Source organism: Martes martes (assembly GCF_963455335.1).
Source record: "Martes martes genome assembly, contig: SUPER_18_unloc_2, whole genome shotgun sequence".
Classification (NCBI taxonomy): domain Eukaryota; kingdom Metazoa; phylum Chordata; class Mammalia; order Carnivora; family Mustelidae; genus Martes; species Martes martes.
The window spans coordinates 276,996-290,335 of NW_027666703.1; the positions used below are offsets into that span (position 1 = coordinate 276,996).

At 49.1% G+C, this 13,340-nt stretch overlaps 1 protein-coding gene and 1 pseudogene across 2 annotated transcripts in view; one reads left to right on the top strand and one right to left on the bottom strand.

Annotated features, from left to right (window-relative positions):
* Positions 1–13,340, bottom strand: part of LOC308359877 (nuclear receptor subfamily 2 group F member 6-like) — a 15,966-nt pseudogene continuing 2,626 nt past the window's right edge. The window contains exon 4 of the transcript in view: positions 1–1,233. The product of the transcript in view is annotated as a nuclear receptor subfamily 2 group F member 6-like (transcript). The remainder of the gene's footprint in view (positions 1,234–13,340) is intronic.
* Positions 3,686–13,340, top strand: part of LOC308359872 (uncharacterized protein) — a 26,649-nt gene continuing 16,994 nt past the window's right edge. The window contains exons 1-2 of the mRNA XM_080831723.1: positions 3,686–5,200; positions 5,340–5,458. The gene's annotated coding sequence lies outside the window, so the exon portion shown is untranslated. The remainder of the gene's footprint in view (positions 5,201–5,339; positions 5,459–13,340) is intronic.

Genomic DNA, 13,340 nt, shown 5'->3' on the forward strand with positions numbered 1-13,340 from the left:
CTGAGGAGAGAAGCCAAGGTCCTCCGCCTGGGAGCCCCGCATGAGGCCGAAGCATCCGTGTCCCTTGAGGTGTGCTGACCCAGCCATGGCGCGGCCGGCCCGGCGAAGTCACTGGCCAGAGCCGTAGGGCCAGTTGAAGGTACTTGCTGACAGCAGCATGTCTCGGATCAGCGTCTGGGTGGGCGTCTTGCCCACCAGGCGCATGAAGAACAGCGGGGAGGTGAGGGAGGCTGGGAGGGCGAGCAGGGCCGGGAGCCGCAGCCGCGGACGCCCGAAGCGCTGGGGCTGGGACGGGTACTGGGCCCGCACATACTCCTTGAGGGCCACCTCCGAGTTCTCCTGCAGGCTTTCCATGTGCTCTGGGTTCGAGAGGCCACAGGCGTCAGGCGTGAAGAGCGCGATGGCCTTGAGGCAGCCAAGCTGCCTGCAGGCGGCCTAGCTTGTGCACCTGCTCCTGGAAGGCGCGCACCTGGTCCGTGAGGGGCGCGGCGTGCAGGCCGGCGGCAGCCAGGAGCTGCGCCCTGTGCAGGGGCAGCGCTGCCTGCGCCAAGTTCACCTGGAAGATCTCGCTCCAGCTGAGGCCAGCAGCGCCACCTGGCCGGCCACAGGCAGCTCCGGGAAGAAGGGGGCGTGGCGCGCCCACTCCACGGTGCTGAAGAGCAGCCGCGCCGCCAGCTGGCACACATTGTCGGTGCCCAGCACCGCCAAACGCGCCCGCACCAAAGCACCTGGACCCCGCGCGGTAGGGCTCGGCTCGCAGCAGCTGCGTGATCACCTCCGACACCGGCTGCCTTGGGAAGTGGTCTCCGCTGGTGGCTGCCAGCGCCAAGCGCGGGGTGCTGCCCGAGGAGGCTGCCACGGCGCCAGGCAACAAGTCGGGGATGCGGCCGCGCTGCACCGCCTCCTTCCTCGTGCCCACCCGGAAGCACTTTTTCAGGCGGCAGTATTGGCACAGGTGAAGCGGGTCGATCGGGCAGTCATGGTTGGACCCGCCGGTGCAGCTGCGGTTGCTGTGGATGCTCCGCTTGAAGCAGCTCTTGCAGCCCTCGCAGGGGAAGACGCTTTAGTGCTTGCCGCCGGACATGTCCCCACACACCGTGCGGTCCACCTGCAGCCCGGACTGCTCTTCACCAGGCTCAGAGTCGCGGGCAGTGCCTGGGGGTGAGGCCCAGAAAGCCTCGGGGCCAGCACTTCCCAAACTACCTATCCCTCTTGTGGCCGCACCTTCCCTGCCTGGGCCTCAGGCAGGGCCCCCAGCCTCACTCGCCCTCTCCACCGCCCACCCTGGGAGCCGGCCTCGTGCTGCAGCCGGTTTTCTCTGGGATAGTTTTTGTAATTTCTCTGTTCTTCTCTCTCTCAGTTTCCAATGCCTTCCTGTGTCTGCAGCCTAAACATTGTAGGGGAAGTTTGGGTTTGGAATTGCAGAGACTAAATAGTAGTACCCAACCCAGTGCAAACCCGAAAAGCATGAAGGACTTTTTTTTTTTTTTTAAGATTTTATTCATTTGACAGAGAGAGATCACAAGTAGGCAGAGAGGCAGGCAGAGAGATGGGGAGGCAGGCTTCCTGCTGAGCAGAGAGCCCTATGCAGAGCTCCATGCAGAGCTTGATCCCAGGATCCTGCGATCATGACCTCAGGCGAAGGCAGAGGCTTTAACCCACTGAGCCACCCAGGTGCCCCCTGTGGGGATTTTTTAAAGAAAAGACAGATGCTTATGTCCTACCCTAGACTCACGGAGTCAGAGCCCTCTGGGATAGGCCCCAGGGTACAAGGACCAAGCATGTTTACCATCTAGATGCATGTCTTGAGAGCTTTTTTGGCACTGGGCTTTCCATTATCTGAAAAAACATTCAGCGAGTTTGGGAGAACCCATAAATTAACGTTTGATGACAATTAGCAGGGCTCTGCCCTTCAGGTTCTGGGATATCGTGATCTGCATGTTTGCTGTGATGTGTTACACCCTTAGCTCTTGTCAGAAAGTTATGGATTGGGGTGCCTGGGTGTCTCAGTGGGTTAAAGCCTCTGCCTTCGGCTCAGGTCATGATCCCAGGGTCCTGGGATTGAGCCCCGCATCGGGCTCTCTGCTCAGCAGGGAGCCTGCTTCCTCCTCTCTCTCTGCCTGCCTCTCTGCCTACTTGTGATCTCTCTCTGTCTGTCAAATAAATAAATTAAATCTTAAAAAAATAAAATAAAGTAAATTAAAAATTTTTTTAAAAAGTTATGGACTGTTTTTTTGTTTTGTTTTCAAATGTTATGTATTTAACAGAGAACGAGCCAGAGAGCATAAGCAGGGGAACAGCAGAGGGAGAGGGAGAAGCAGGCTCCCCGCTGAGCAGGGAGCCCAACGAGAGGCTGGATCCCAGGACCCTGAGATCATGACCTGAGCTGATATCAAGAGTCAGATGCTTAGCCAAACGGAGCCACCCAGGCACCCTTACAGGACCTGATGTCTTAGGAAAATAAATGGCAAGGCTAAAGAAAGAGGAGGGAAAAAGTGAGGCCTGTAATTAAAAGAGGCTTGTGAGAACTGTTAACCAATGGCAAGCTATGGGTCTTATTGTCACTCAGGATTTAACAAATACAGAGAGTCAAAATACTTACGAGATAATCAGATCAATTTGCACTGTGACTTGTCATGATATTGAGAAATTATTTTGAAATGTTTAAAGAGTGATGATCGTTTTGTAGGTATATCTATGTGTGTGTCCATCAAGGGCAGTTTTGTTCCCTGGGAGATGTTTGGCAACGTCTAGGACATATTCGGTGGTCAGAAGCAGGAGTGAGGAAGAGGCTCTCCACATCTGGTGTGTGGAGACCAGGGGTGCTGCTAAGCATCGTAGTATGCTCAGGACAGGGCCCTCAGCAAAGAACGATGGGGCCCAAGATGTGGGGAATGCCAAGGTTGGGAAACCCTGTTCTGGAGACACATGTTGAAGTAGCTGTGGGTCAAATGATAGGATGAAGATACTTGCTTCAAGGGGTGCCTGGGTGGCTCAGTGGGTTGAACCACTTCCTTTGGCTCGGGTCATGATCTTGGGATCCTAGGATCGAGTCCCGAGTCGGTCTTTCTGCTCGGCGGGGAGCCTGCTTCCCTCTTTCTCTCTCTGCCTGCCTCTCTGCCTACTTGTGATCTCTCTCGGTCAAATAAACAAATAAAATCTGTTAAAAAAAAAAAAGATCTTTGCTTCAAAATGTTATGGGGGCTGTGGGGATGGGCTGCGTGTTGAGAATTATTTAAGTTAGTGATGGGAGTTCCTTATACCATTCTCTGTACTTGGGTGTGTGTATGTGTATCTATCTGTATGTTTGTATCGTGTGTGTGTGCGTGTGTGCGTGTAGTGTGTGTGTGTATTATATACAACTGTAAATTTCCATAACAGAAGCTCACAAGCTTGCTACGGGGGACATAGAGACTGTTCTCGTGGCGCCTGGGGCCAGCAGGTGGGGAGGGTGGACAAGCTGAGACGGTGGGTTCGCAGGAGCAGCAGCAGTGGCGTCCTTACCGGGCTCGGTCTGCAGCGGAATGTTGGTGGTGTCTGGCTGTCGAGCTTCTCTTTATGCCTGTTGTTTTTTTTCAGGTTTTGTCTTGTTCTTTTGCCTTCCTAATAGCCTTTCAATAATTTCTTTTTCTATTAAATTCAGTCAGAATCAGTTTCTGTGAAGCAAGAATTCTGCCTTACACAAGAACAGGGTGAAGCCGATGTGTAGAGAAACGGTGATCTGACAGATTGTGGCAGGAGACAGAGGAATCAGGAGACAAAGATATATAAAAATATATATGTCATTTATATATCTAACAACTAAAATTTACAGAGTGTCTATAGTGTATATATTTTTATATGCACATATATATGTATATAATATTTGAGAGCAAGAGAATGTCATGGCTTCTGTTTTTCTTGTTCTTAACTTCTGTCCCTCTCGAGACCACAGTTTAATTCTTCCTCAGGGATATTATGAGATACCCCATATTTCTTTCTTTCTTTTTTAAAAGATTTTATTTATTATTTGGCACAGAGAGAGAGATCACAAGTAGGCAGAGAGGCAGGCGCAGAGAGAAGGGGAAGCAGGCTTCCCGCCAAGCGAAGAGTCCAGTATGGGGCTCGATCCCAGGACCCTGAGACCATGACCTAAGCCAAAGGCAGAGGCTGAACCCACTGAGCCACCCTGGTGCACCCCCACCCATTTCTTTAAATAAGAAACTCTCCTTTCTACTTAAATAAATGCAAATGATCTTCTGTCACCTACAACCCAGAGAAGCTCAGCATAGTTTAGATGATGACGTGCACACCTGACCACCTTTTTGCTATACATGCTTTTGCTCACTGCTGTGCAGAGGTTCCACAAATGTCTGTTTAATGGGCACATGATTGTCATTTGGCTCCAGACAAGGAAGGAATGTGCCATGGAGTAGGTCATGGTTAGACATAGACCATGGATTAGCTTCCCACTTCCCTGACCTCTAAAACTCAGCCCTTGCTTCCTTGCAGCCCATCTGCCCCCCAAATCATCACAAACATTGACCTGCCGGGATATATGATGGGGTTGAGAAGGAGGAAAGGCATAAGGGGAGCAAGGATATATCCCATATCTTCTCACATATTCACAGTGTGTTCCTTCCAGGTTTTCCTGAAGATTCATCACCACGCTAGGTGGTAGGTACTGTCATTCCCATTCCCACTTTAATTTTAGGTGATGAGACTACAGGGGAGAAAGGGGATGAAGTAAAGTGCCCCTGACACACAGCTACAAGAGCGTCAGTGGTACCATATCGTCCTTCCTCCTGTTGGTTCTTGCAGTTGTTTCACGATTCCATTTCAACAGGTGGGGAAACAGGCTCGAGGATACCCAAGGAGCCACAGTGAAAAAGAGGTAGCGATGGATTTTGACCTCAGGTCTGTGGTCTTTAACCCTCGGCTACCTCCAGTATACAAACAGCATCCTTGTTTCTCCGAGTGTGAACCAGCAGCATCTGCCATCACCTGAAAATTTTAAAACGTGGCTTTCTAGGACCCACTGAGATCCACTGAGTCGGGGCTGCATTGCCACTCCACCTCCGGGCCATTACGGGGACTCTGACGTTCGAGAAGCAGCGGTCTGCAGAGTTCATCCGGGCTGTGAAGGACACTCGCTGTGGGCAGAGGCACTGTGACAGCCCGTCTCCCAGGCCGGCCCCAGCCATCCCTTCCCTCTCCCTGTGTATGTGCCACTCCTCACACCAAGGGTTGGAGCTTGTGTCCCTTGAATCTGTACTGATCCATGACTGGCTTTAGCCCTCAGAAGGCACCGAAAATGATGTCCCGGGATTTCTGAGCAGTTTCTGCTTCTTGCCTCTCAGATTCCAGATGCCATGCTGTGAGAAGCTCAGGCTGCATTGAAAAGACACGGGGGTGAGACGTGAGGCACTCCGCTTGACGGTCCCATGCGAGCATCCACCTGACCGCAGCTGCTGGCCACGTGAGTAAACCATCGTAGATGGTCCATCGGAGTTGTGCCACGCAGATATCTGCATCCCCGGTGGACACCGTATAGAGCAGAAGAATTGCCCAAACCTAGTCAGTTCACAGCATCAGGGGAGGTAGTGCAATGGTTGTTGATTTAAGCCACTAAGTCTCGAGCATCAGTACCTAACTGAAAGAGAAATCAGTACCTGGACGTAGGGCACAGAGGTCACCTAAAGGTAAATCAGGTAGCAATGGCTTTGGAACCAGGCGTCAGCTGGCGGCCAGAGCACCTCAGGGGGATTGTAAATGGAGGCGGGAAGGGCAGGGAGAACATTGGTCTTGGAGGCAGGAGAAAATGGGACTCGAAGAATGAACTGCCAGAACCATTAGCAGAATGTGCCCCGCAGGAACCCGGAGGTGGAAAGAGTACCTCATGAACCGTCAGTCTGGTCAAGGACATTTCCAAGTCAAACGGTGAAAGTGCCAACTACTTTTTTAAAGATTTTATTTATTTGAGAAGGAGAGAGACAGTGAGAGAGAGCATGAGATGGGAGAAGGTCAGAGGGAGAAGCAGACTCCCTGCGAAGCTCGGAGCCCGATGCGGGACTTGATCCGGGGACCATGACCCGAGCCGAAGGCAGCTGCCCAAACAACTGAGCCACCCAGGCTCCCATGCCAACTAATTTTATTAGCTCAGAGAAAATTATTTTTATTAATCGAATTGGAATAAAGTTAAAATGTAATAAAATTTTTCAATTGCACTAGGAATGAGATTGAGCCGACACATGGTTTGGATGTGTTAGCTATATTTTGGAAATCCACATTCGATCTATAAATGCATAACTATTAACATTAAAAAGATGTTACTGCCCTTCAAAATCATCTTAGTTGCAGCATCTCAGGGTACCATGTTATTAATGATGAGGTCTGTCCAGACCATTTTAAGAAGGGAAATAACCACCGTTAATGTTCCTTTCCAATTTCTTTTTCCCTCTCCTCCTCATTTCTGTTCCCTTCCTTTCCCCTCCCTTCCTCTTGCTCATTCTCTCCCTCTCTTTCTTCCCTCTCTCCCCTCTCTGCGTCTTTCTGTTATGTAATAATATGATAGGGAGCAAAGTGTCACGTCCTAGGTTTTTCACTTATTGTTGCATTTTAAACATTTCCTTGTGGCCTTAAGGAGTCTCTGAAAACATGTTTCTCAGCGGCTGAGCAGATGGTTTAAGATGATTGTTCCTGCAAGCTGTCTCAAGTCCTTCTGGGAAGTAGGTGGTGTGTAATGCAGAAATGATCAATGAAAAGCAAGTTCTCAATTTTACTCTGAGCCTCTAAAGTGCAGTAGCTCTTGGTGGATCTGTCTCTCCAAAACCACAGAAATAGAAGGGATGGTGACAGGGACCAAACAGGAGCCACATGGTGGAAGACTGTTGACGTGGGGCTTCATGCCAGGTTCTGCCCAGTGTCTGCCCATGTGACCTCAGATGAGGGTGCCTAGACCAGCGAAGGTTCAAGGTCCCCTTTAGTTCCACCTCTGGTTTCTGACACAAATCGAGTGTCACAAAACCTCGCAGGTGGAAAAAGGCCTCATTTCAGGGGCTTCCCACCTCTTGCATCGCACCCTGGTGCCAGGCGCCATCCTTCCTCCCCGACAGCCACAGTCCCCTTGCTTCCTTGGTCTCCTTTGGCCGCTCTTACCCTCCATCTATTCACAAGGCAGCCAGAGTGATCTGGTAAAGACTGTGTCAGACAGTCACACTCATCTTACTCCTCCTTGTCATGGAGCACGAGGCCCCACATGATCAGGTGCCCCACCCCCTCTCTGAGCTCACCTCCTGCCTCTGCCTTGCTCACGCTACCCCGTCCAGCTGCGCCAACTGTGCTCCCACTCAGGAGCCTTTAGTCCTGCTGTTCCCGCTGCTCGGAATGGGAAGGGACTGGCTGTGCCTCTCCCCGCTGAGGCTGGAGTATCGTCCGGCCTAGTCTGACAAGTAAGACCCTGTCTCCACCTGGTAGACAGAGGAGGAGAACGTGGAGAGAAAGCACTGCCAGGAGCGGTCCGCTGGCATCTCTTGCGTAAAGCAGAAGAAAGCGCGTTTGCCTTTCAGTGTAGTGACCTGCAGCTACACTTGGCCCAGTGAAGATCAGCTGAGCCATTTGTGTGCTTCCGGGGTTGGGTACACACAGATAGATGATGGGTACAGAAGGGCAGGATTTCTCTTCTCCCTTGAGGAAGAGTCCAGAAATGTGAGCAGAGCAGGGAAGAAACACTGTCATGGGAAACAGTACCTAGATTTGTTCTTCTCCATGATTGCATTAGAAGGCTAAGCCACAGGTCAGTTGGAGTATAGTTCTCCTCCTTGGGGGAGGTGGAGTGGCAGACCTAGGTAATTCTGCTGGTACTTTCGGGAGAATTCCCTCCTAACACATCCTTGGGTGTTTTTCTGGAATCGCTTGAATGGGTGGTTCAGCTTTTGCCCACCAGGATTCTCTGAAATGGCTCGTGACGACTCATTCATTCAGCGAAGGCTCTCTGCATGAAGAGGCTGGAAATGTACTGTCTGTTCCAATGCCCGCCTCAGACTATACCCAGTGATACTGTCCAGCCTAGGTTTCTTGTGATCCTGCTCTGTTCCAAATGGAAATCATGTGATGGCTCCCTAGGTAACTTGCTTTTTCCTTCCACAATAGGAAGAAGTTAAAACCTGACATTCTCCTCTTCCCAATTTTTATACTTCTTTGTCTTAGTCCAGGTAGTTTAATCTGACTTTGGGAATCACAGTGGTAATAGTAGGAGTAGTAGGAGTAGTAGTAGTACTACCCCCACCCCACCACCACTACTACTGGTAGTAGTAATGATTTCTATCATTTGTTGATCACTTAATATGAGCCAATGACTGTTCTAAGAACTTCAGATTTTATTTACTTATCCATTTTAGAGAGAGAGAGGTAGAGCGCGGGTGGTGGGAGAGGGGAGGGAGGGAGAGAATCCCCAGCAGACACCACGTGAGCACTGAGCCCAGTGTGGGGCTCGATCTCACAACCATGAGTTCATGGTCTGAGCTGAAACCAAGAGTGGGATACTTACCGAAGTGAACCACCCAGGTGCTCCTGTTCTAAGAAATTTAAATAGTAATTTATTGAATGCTCACAACCATCCTATGAAGTTGGTGCTCTTATTATCTTATTCCCATTATATAGATGAGGAAATTAAAGCAGAGAAGGTTGACGTGACTTGACCAAGAGCACGTAGAGGTTGTCTCTTGAATCCACACTTTTTTTTTTTTTTAAGATATATTTTGTATGGAGAGCGTGAGCAGGTGGGAGGAGGTTTAGATGGAGACACCCTGCTGAGCATGGAGTCCAACACAGGGCTTGACCCCAGCACCCTGAGTTCATGACCTGAGTTGAAACCAAGAGTGAGATGCTTCACCAACTGAGTTAGCCAGGAACTCCATCGAACACACACTGTTAAGCAGTAGGCTTCATGAATGTCTCTGTTGATGGGGGTCACATAACAGACATAGTGTTATCTGGGGAAGGAGGACACATGGAAATTAGGAAAAAGAAGAAAATCTCCATAGTTTATGGGTTGTTAGGATGCTAGGTCACTTTATACCACTTGTGTAGAATTGAAGAAAGAAGAATTTAAACTCCGTTGGAGAAAATCTCCCATGTAGAGGTTGTGACCCTGTGCCCTACTCATTCTGGGGGAAAAATCCATCTCTGTGTTGGTGTCTGCCTCCTATTCCATGTGTGGGATTTGTCTAAATTACTTGTGCTGGTCTTTCCACCACGTTTGTGTGTGTTCTGAGGGAGTGTGTCCAGTCTCCTGGTGTTGCTTGAGGTTTTCTTCTTCCCGTTATAGTCCTGCCTATTTTCCTTAATGATTTTATTTATCTATTTGTCAGAGAGAGAGCGCATGCACACACACACAAGCAGGGAGAGGGAGAGGTGGGCTCCCTGCTGAGCAAGGAGCCCGATGTGGGACTCTATCCCAGGACCCTGGGGTCATGACCTGAGGCGAAGGTAGCCCCTTAAATGACAGAGGCACCCAGGCGTCCCTACAGTCCTTCCTATTTAAAGGCTCCAATGCCCATTTCCCTTTGTGTCTGTTGAAAAAACCTCCCTCCCCGCACTTCTCCCTCAGCTATAGGCACTGTCTTTGAACAACTCTCTAAGCAGGGCTTGATGACTTCCATTCTCCAAGGGCCCTGTTGCGTTTGTTTGTCTCTATTTTTCCATCTTCAGCTTTATATCAGGGGTTTGGGTGAATTCGGGGAACGATGATCACTGGATGGGAAATATAGCCAACTGGCTTTCGGGGAATTGCTTGAGGTTCAGTTGGTGTTTGGTGTACTGGTTTGTCTGGGTATTGGCCTGATTGTGTATCTCTTAGCTCATCAACTCTTGTTCTTTCTCCTTTGGAAGGAAAGAAAGAAGAAAAGAAAGGAAGAAGAACAAAAAGAAAAGAGGGAAGAAAGGGAGGAATGAAGTAGGGAGAAAGGAAGGACCATCATTCCTGAGGTAAAACTAATTAACTGACTTAGCTGAGCTTCGAAGGTGTCACATGGACGTAGACCATTCCTGGCGCATGAAAAATCTTGGCCCTTGTGCTCAGGAGAACCTTTTCTCCCAGTTCATTCTTCCTTTCTCCTTTGCTTTGCCACTGTCCATATCCAACCGCCAGGCCAAAATGTGCTTCTGAACGTTCTGAGTCTCTGAGAAAACCTGGTGGTGGACGTATGTTCTTAGAGTTTTCCCTTCGCCACAAGCCAAGAAATCAAGGGTCTGCAAAATGCTTCCCAAACAATTAGAATGGGAAGGGCTCAGTGATGATGGTGGTGGTGGTAGTGGTGGTGGTGGTGTCAACATTAAATGATATTAAACACCTCTCTATAGACCTCCATTCATGAACCAGCCTGTATGCTCAGCCCTGTGGGTCCAGAATTGTGTTAGAACAACTACTGTTTATTTCTTTATTTTTACTGATGTATATTTGACATGGAACATTGTGTCAGTTTAAGGTGACTTGATACTTTTGTATTGCAATACAGTTGTCATTGTACTGCTAGCTAACACCTCTATTACGTTACATAATTCTTATTTCTTCTAGTGTTCAGAGCAATTAAGATCTAGTCTCTCAGCAGGTTTAATGGTTCTGATACCATTGTTGACTATAATCACCATACTGTGTATTAGGTCTCCAGGACTTATCTATCTTTCAGGTACACTATGTGCCTTCAACAACACCTCTCCCATTTCCCCGCCCCCAGCCCTTGGTAACCACCACTTCACTCTGTTTTTACAAGTTAGTTTTTTTTTTTTTAGATGCTACATAGAGGGGTACCATTCAGGGGCACCTGGGTGGCTCAGTCAGTTAAGGTTCTAACTCTTGATTTCAGCTCAGGCCATCATCAGGGTTCTGAGATCAAGCCCTGCATTGGGCTCCAAGCTCCATGTGGAATCTGCTTGAGATTCTCTCCCTCCCTCTCCCTCTTTCTGTCTCTAAATAAGTAAATAAAGTCTTAAAAATAGAGGTCCCGTATGCTGTTTGTCTTCGTCTGTCTGACCTTAGTTAGCACGATGTCCTCAAGATCTTCCTTGTTGTTGTAAATGGCAGCATTTCCCTGGCTGAATCATAGTCCATTGTAGCTATCTACTCCATCTTTGTTCACTCATCCGTTGATGGACACTTGGCTGGTTTCCATACCTTGGCTCTTGTGAACAATGCTGCCACAACCATGGGAGTACATGTCTGTCTGGTCTTTCACTGAGTACTTAGTACCGCAAGGACTGTTTTATACACTGTACTTGGATTAAGTCCCTCGATTTCCCAAACATGCCAGCAGGAGCCACTATGATCATCCCCCCAGAGCATGAGGCCAAGAGCAGTCCAGTAGCTGCGCACAGTCACACAACTAGCAAGTCGGAGAGCAGCTTTGCAAAACCAGTGGTCCAAGTCCAGAGCCAGTGTCCTGAGCACCGCTCTGTCCTGCCCCTTCTCAGCTCCCCCAGAGCCTGCGTTCTACCTTGGGGTGGCAGTTTGGGTGGCCAGGCTGAGTGGTGAGGAGTGTGAGGAGCCCCAGTGAAGGGGGACTGTCTAAATCCTTTTCTCAGAATCACCGTGTCTAAGCAAGATCTTGAGACATTACTAGACCGAATCGCGTCTCCCCAGATTCCACTTGCTTATCCTCCACCCAGGATGGTACCAGCCCGACAGCCGAGCCATGAAGGCGGGGCTTATGGTCTCTGTCGGTTTGTCTCCATTAGGCTTCATGTGTCTTCCTGGGAAACTCCAGCAAAAGGTCATGAGGTTGGAGGGCGCCTGGGTGGCTCAGTGGGTTAAGCCTCTGCCTTCGGCTCAGGTCGTGATCTCAGGGTCCTGGGATTGAGCACCGCACCGGGCTCTCTGCTCAGCAGGGAGCCTGCTTTCCCCTCTCTCTCTGCCTGCCTCTCTGCCTACCTGTGATCTCTCTGTCTGTCAAAGAAATAAATAAAATTCAAAAAAAGAGAAAGGTCATGAGGGTGGAGCCCTTATGAATGGGATTAGCGCTCTTAGAAAAGAGAGCCCAGAGAACTACCTAGCCCCTTCCACCCTGTGAGAATACAAGGAGAAGTCTGTGCCTCCAAAGATGGCCCTGATTCGACCATTCCGGCCCCCTGATCTTGGACATCCGGTCTCCAGAACTGTGAGAAGTAGATTTCTATTATTTCTAAGTCACCAAGTCTGTGGTATTTTGTTACAACAGCTCAAATGGACTAAGACACCCTTCTAAGCAGTTTGTACATCTTATTTATAGTACTGAGGTAACAACTAATTATTATTATTATTATTTTTAAAGATTTTATTTATTTGAGAGAGAGAGCGAGAGAGCACAAGCAGGGGGGAGGGTCAGAGGGAGAGGGAGAAGCAGGTTCCCCCTGAGCAGGGAGCCCCTGCGGGGCTCAGTCCCAGGACCCTTGGATCATGACCCGATCATGACTGCATAGTATTCCATTGTATATATATACTACCTCTTCCTTATCCATTCATCTGTTGATGGACATCTAGGTTCTTTCCATAGTTTGGCTATTGTGGACATTGCTGCTATAAACATTCGGGTGCACGTGCCCCTTCGTATCACTACATTTGTACCTTTAGGGTAAATACCCAGTAGTGCGATTGCTGGGTCGTAGGGTAGCTCTATTTTCAACTTTTTGAGGAACCTCCATGCTGTTTTCCAGAGTGGCTGCACCAGCTTGCATTCCCACCAACAGTGTAGGAGGGTTCCCCTTTCTCCGCATCCTCGGCAGTATCTGTCATTTCCTGGCTTGTTAATTTTAGCCACTCTGACTGGTGTGAGGTGGTGAGATCTTCTTCTTTGTACATCAAAATGATTGGCATGCACAATCTCAGTAAGATCAATCTGAATCCTTCTAGTCGTTTTCGAATTTGAGCGGGACAAAATCTTCTCTGATGGTAAAATGTAATGAGGTGAGTCTGTAAACCAGCAGCAGCAGCATCCGACTCTGGGAGTAAAGACTAATATAGTAGAGGAAATTAACTTGACATGCAGAGAGAAAGGAAGGCCATTCTTTAGTGCACAAAATCCTCACAGCCACCCTAGTTCTTGAAACCTGGTTGTACAATTCTGGTGGCACAGCCTTGAGATCCCAGCCTCTTTGAGATGGATCCTTTATTTGGCTGTGCATAAAAATCACCTGGCTGGTTAAAAGACAGATTCTGGGATCCCACTGCAGATCTCCTGAAAGAGAAGCTCCTCCGATGGGATTTGGTCAGGTGTATTCAAAGGTAACTGTCTAGGCAAGCTTGTCTACTAAAGGTTCCAAAGATGTGTGAGGATCATATAATGGGCATGATGGGTTTAAATGGCTTCTTAAAACAAGTCTGTCCACTT